This window comes from Solanum lycopersicum, chromosome 1 (genome assembly GCF_036512215.1).
Source record: "Solanum lycopersicum chromosome 1, SLM_r2.1".
Classification (NCBI taxonomy): Eukaryota; Viridiplantae; Streptophyta; class Magnoliopsida; order Solanales; family Solanaceae; genus Solanum; species Solanum lycopersicum.
In genome coordinates, this window is record NC_090800.1 from 10,338,256 (window position 1) to 10,344,245 (window position 5,990).

At 32.1% G+C, this 5,990-nt stretch overlaps 1 pseudogene; it reads right to left on the reverse strand.

Moving 5' to 3' along the window:
• Window positions 1-798: 798 nt before the first annotated feature.
• LOC109119426 (endoribonuclease Dicer homolog 2-like) lies at window positions 799-1,890 on the reverse strand (annotated as a pseudogene).
• Between the last annotated feature and the right edge of the window lie 4,100 nt (window positions 1,891-5,990).

Below are 5,990 nucleotides of genomic sequence, written 5' to 3' on the forward strand. Positions count from 1 at the left end.
ATTAAAGAATAAGAGGACTTTTCATGTTCCCAACTCTTCAAGTTCTCAACTTTTCAAATTCCTCTATTTACCATCTTCTGGCTACATACCCAACAAAAACTACTTCCAAAATGTGTTTGGAGATGTTATTGGGTTCTTTGTTTGTGCGGTCTTTGTTAATTCTAGATCCAAAAAGTCGACATTTATAGACATCAAATTTGTGTGGGACTCTACTAGATGAGTCAAATTTCAATTAGGCCTTCTTGAAAACTACTCCTAGCTTACACTATATAAAGGGTAATATATCCCTTAGAGAGGGATCTTGAAAATTTCATGAATTCATGAAATATTTACAAAGATATCAAGATGTGGGTGGACTCTTCTTGATAACCAAATACTTAAAAAAAAGGTCCATAGAAACCTATTTACATGGATATCAAATAAAAGACATTTAAGGTGCAAATTATAAGTTAGAGGAATCAAGAGATGGATATAATTGCACCCAAACTATTATTAATTAATAAAATATTCTTGTTTTATCATATTTATTTTGTGGTCAGAGATTATTTTCCTTAATTAAGATTTAGTGCAAACAAATTTTGTCTCCTTGAACCTAACAAATATTTATAATTTATTTTGGGGTTTGATTAGTTCGATCAGAGTTGAGTAATTGGTAAAATTCGTTGGAATTTCAAGAAAAAAACTGAATATTCATTGATCAAATTATTTATTTCGTAGTCTGATAGATCTTTTATAGAAATTAATTAATCAGACGAGAATAAAGATAGATCAAGTGACTTTGGGGTCATCTCTTACCATCTATGTAGTATTTATCTCCCCAAAGCTTGGATATGCACAGACAAGAAGACACCTTATGTTTAAAAATGTATTAATTATATTTTCTAAGCTAGAATCAACAAAGATCGCACCAATAAAGGACCTAACAACATCCCTAACCACAACTGGGAAAGTAGTTTCACTCTCCCATCCAAAAGTAGACACAATATCTAATTTCTCAAAATTTTCAACTATATAACATATCTGCCTTTGCAGATCTGGCGAGGCATGAAGAATGTGCTCCTGCAGGCTAACCTTAACTGTAGATTGAGTATATCATTCATTATTTACAAAAGTAGACCACAATTAAGTAATAAGTCTTGTAATCAGCCTCGAATATTTGAAATAGAGATATGTTGTAACAACATAATCTAGCACTACATATCCAAGAAATATCAAGTGCTAATAGCATCGTGGAATCTCATGTAGCACGTAAGATCGGTGAGTTAGCATTTTAACAAGCATGGAAGGGTCGTGAAACCTGTAGTGTAGCAGTGATTTCTAAGTACCATACATTAACTAGCTTCTTAGCATTCACGATGAAGTGCCATAAGATAGGTGCATCAATAAAATCAATGTCCATCCCCATCCATTTCATAAATGATAAAGCTGCTACGTTGGCCGTCCGAGCTGAGGTAGGCACTTGTTAGTGCCTGAACCACATCAACTACTATCTTGTTTCTAATCTCCTATACATTACCCTACAACACATTTCTGCTGAAAGCATCAAGAAATTTTTGTCAAGTTGTAAATGTGAGGATTATCACTAGGAATTGTCCACACTTTGAGATAGAATGGTTCATTACAGATAAATCTCAGAATTTTACGAGCACATCCAAGCTTCAAAAAAGCAACATTGGGAATGATTTTATTTTTATTAATGTTGAGAAGACCCTCATGATAATTTTCATAAGTCTTAAACAATTGTATACTAACAACATATCTGAGAAAAGATTTGCCAAGCTTCTCAAGTGATTCGAAATGAAAATTCTGGAGACATTTCTTTGTTGTAAGTACTTTTAAAATCTTAGTGGTTGGGATACAATGTTTTACTTGGTGGTGATTCAAAATCATTCTTTTAAAGTTTATTCGACATGGATTCTTGCCCTATAAGGTCTAAAGGTTATAGCACGGTAGATAGTTATCGTTGACCTCCAGAACATTATGAATTCTAGGTATACACATATGGTAGTGAATCCCCAAACTCCGCTGAACAGATTCACTGCTATATGTATATACCTTAGAATTCATAATATTCTCGAGGTCAAGAATATTTTGCCAATAACTATCTGCCGTGCTATAACCTTTATTCTTTATTGGGTAAACATTCATGCTGAATAAACTTGAAAAGAATGCTTTCGAATAATTCCAAATTAAAACTTTGTATCCCAACTGGTATGATTTTGGAAGGAATCACAACAAAGAAATGCCTCCAGAAGTTTCATTCGGAATCACTTGGGAAACTTGGAGACTCTTTTCTCAAATGTGATGTAGTATACAACTATTTAAGAATTATGAAAGTCAGCACGAGTGTTTACTCAGAATTAAGAAAATAAAATCATTTCCAATGTTACACTTTTCAACTTTTGATGTGCTCGTAAAATATGATATCTATGCATAATGAACCATTTGATCTTCTAACGTGAATCATTCCTGATGATAATTCTCAAGTTCTTCAACTAAGAGTTCTCTCTTCCTTCAATAAAAATGTATAGTAGGCTAAGGCAAACGATTAGAAATAGTAAGAAGTAGCTACCTCAGCTCGTGTGGTGAAGTAGAGACTTTACCATTTATTAATTGGATTGAGTTGCACATTGATTTTGTTGATTCTGAGAAGCTAGGTAATGTTTGATAATTTGAAACCTTGCTACTTACAAGTTCCATGATCCTTCATGGCTTGTTGAAACTCTTACTCGCGGATCATATTCCACAATGATATAAACGCTAGGAACTCTAGAAGATGTAATGCTTCTGTAAATAATGAATAATATGCTCAATCTACACTTAAGGCTGGCATGCACAAGCACCTTCTTCATGCCTTGTGAAATCTTCAAAGACAGATATGTTGTACTATTGAGGATTTTTAAGAAATTGGATCATGTGTCCACATTCGGATGGGAATCTGAAACGTGCTTGGAGATGTTGTTGAGTCCTCTGTTGGTGCAATCCCTTAAGACCTCTCATGGAACCGTTTATTACACCTCAAACAATAAACTCCAACCAATAAGAGAGTTAATTGAACTATGTGCCCAGAAAGGTTATTTAAAAAAGAAATCAGTTTCTTCATGAGACAGAGACTCGATATTTGTAGACATCAAAAGTGTAAGGGACTCTACCAGATGAGTCCAACTTCATTTAGAATTTTTGAAGACTAATCCTAATTCTTGAAGACTAATCCTAACTTACACTATATAAAGGGTACTATATCCCCTAGAGAGAGATCTCAAAAATTTCATAAATTCATGGAACATTTACAAAGAGATCAAGATGTGGGCGGACTCTTTGTTACCACAAATACTTCATGAAAGTCCACAAATCCTCTTTACATAAGATCAAATAAAATCCATTTTACGTGCAAATTATCCTACAGAAGAATCAAGAAATGGACAAACTGTACTCAAACAGTTAATTAGTAAAATATTCTTCTTTCTTCAAATTTATTTCTTAGTTGGAGTTTATTTTCAATACATAAAATTTTTTCAAAGAAATTTTCTCCTAGAACCCTAACTAAAATTTATAATTTATTTGGGGTTTTATTAGTTTCATCTGAGTTGAAGAATTGGTCAGAATCCATTCAACATTGTAGAAAGAACTGAATGTTCAATGAAAAAATCCTTCAATAATAGTCAAATAGATCGTTTGATGAAATTAATTAACCAGAAGAGAGTAAAGATAGATCAAGTGTCTATATCGCCAAATAGATAGATATACACACACAAGATTTACGGAAGTTTAACTTTAAATTGATTCTTGTGAGTTGTCATGAGATGTTACAAAATGTGGAGTTAGTAGAGTCCGACAGAGTGGATTACACTACTTTTCACATGTGGGGCCTATATAGGAAGTGGTGGAAGTCGATACTAGAACGACATGTTCATTCCCTGTAACTTCAGTTTAAGAACTTGACTTAAGATGGTATTTAAGATCGATTTTTGGAAAGATTTCATGCCTTGTCTCACCATCTTTGGTGATTTTACCAGATGAGACTAAGAATATTTCAATTCATGAGAAGTTTGACTTATTATATCCGTTGAAGAACCTTATCAAACAACCTTGTCTGGAGCTTCTTTTCAAAGAGCAGTGAAGGTGGTCATGGAGCTTATGCGCCGCATGGAATTTAGGGATTTGGAAGACAAGAAGTCTTGCACTTGTTGTTATTCTAGTAGTACCTCATCTGGACGGGTATATTTAAGGAGGGGTATTCATCCCCGGTTCAATATACATGTTCATGCAGTTATATAAGTGTGTAAAGGAGGTAATATTGGACAAAGTTTCTATAACTTGGGTCAAGGCTTATAAGGGTTGCTATTAAAGGTTTTTTAGGTTACGGTGACCATTCAATGTATTTGGATTTTTGTTAGTACATGGTTGTTCCTAGTCCTACTATGAGTGTGGTGAGTAAGGAAAAATCAATAGATACTCCTCCAGACTTGGAGCAGGAGGCCGTCATCAATAATGTTTTAATAATCTTTTGTAATGTTGTTGATTCATTTCTGTTTTTATAAAATAATGTTTGGAAAGTTCTTTCTTTAAATCTGAGTAAAATATTCAAACTCAACTTGGATAAAATGAATAATTTCATAGCAAAACACTAATATTAAAAAAAGAAATGTTATTTAAAGAAAGTGAATATAATTTATATAACATGACTTTTATGAGAAAATAACAATGAACAAGAAAACACATATTTCTTTTCATCTTATTCTCCTTAAATGGTCTTGATTCTTCAATTCATATTTAATCAAATTAATTTTTTTATGAATCTACCACCCACTCTTTAATGCAAGGTAAGAAGAAAAATTGGATCATAATTTACCAAGTGATTTAGATCCTCTAAAATAACACTCAAAACTTTTTTTAAAAAATGGAGATAGTTGAAGAAGATATGGTGTTGACATGTTTAGCGCGACGTCATGGATTAGAAAATCAAAAATGATAGCTGCAAAATTCTCACATTGCATTACCAATTGACGTTGATGTATTCTCAAATTTTCGTAAGTAGATTGTTAGATTTAAGTATGAAAATTTAAAAGGGCATTGTAAGTGTCTAGATCAGACAAATTTTACAGATGAAGAAGAAGATGAGAGTGCATTCATAAAGTTGTGACATATAAACTTACAAAGACTTATAGAGATTATTGGACAAACTAAGGGATACTCCATATTATTCATAAATCTCTCTTTATTTCTTTTTAATTATTTTTTACTTATGATGTTTGAAGAATTATGAGTTTTCACTAATATTTTGTTTGATCCACATTTATGATGGTTTTTACAGAATAAAAATTATCTAAGAGATACAAAATATATTCAAAGATGTATTTCTTGAGTTAATACTATAGTTTAGTTAATTCTAACTATGTTAATTGAGTCTAATGCAAAGATATAACAACAATACGTTTCAAAAGAGAATACATATCCGTTCCAATAAACAAACAAGAGGTTATCTGTAAAACTGAAGTAATGGTTTTTAATGACATTAATCGTGACAATCCGTTTCTTAAAATGAAAAAGAAAAATTAACTCTTCTATTTGAAACTCCTCTTGAAATATCTATATAAGAATGACATTTTGTATGCATAAAAAATACAACAACTACCATAAAGAAAAAGAAAAAAGAATTCCCCTCCTTTCATCATATTCTTTAGATATTTTTGGGAATTTGGTTTTGGGCAACCTGCAAACTCTTAGCCACGAGTGCACGTGTTTGAGAGCAACTGTGGAACCTTTGGGAGCAACCGCTATAACGAGTTGCATCAGAGTCAAGCCGATATCACTTTCAAAGCAGCAGTATTTGTGATAAGTTCTTTACTACTTTATAATTCCAATCTAATATCAATATTGTAGTATGTTTTCTAACAATTTGAAAGCGATTTTCCTAACATATAATATTGATAAATGGCTATTTCTTTAAACAAAACTTATAACACTAATCTTGATGCTAGCAATGTTAT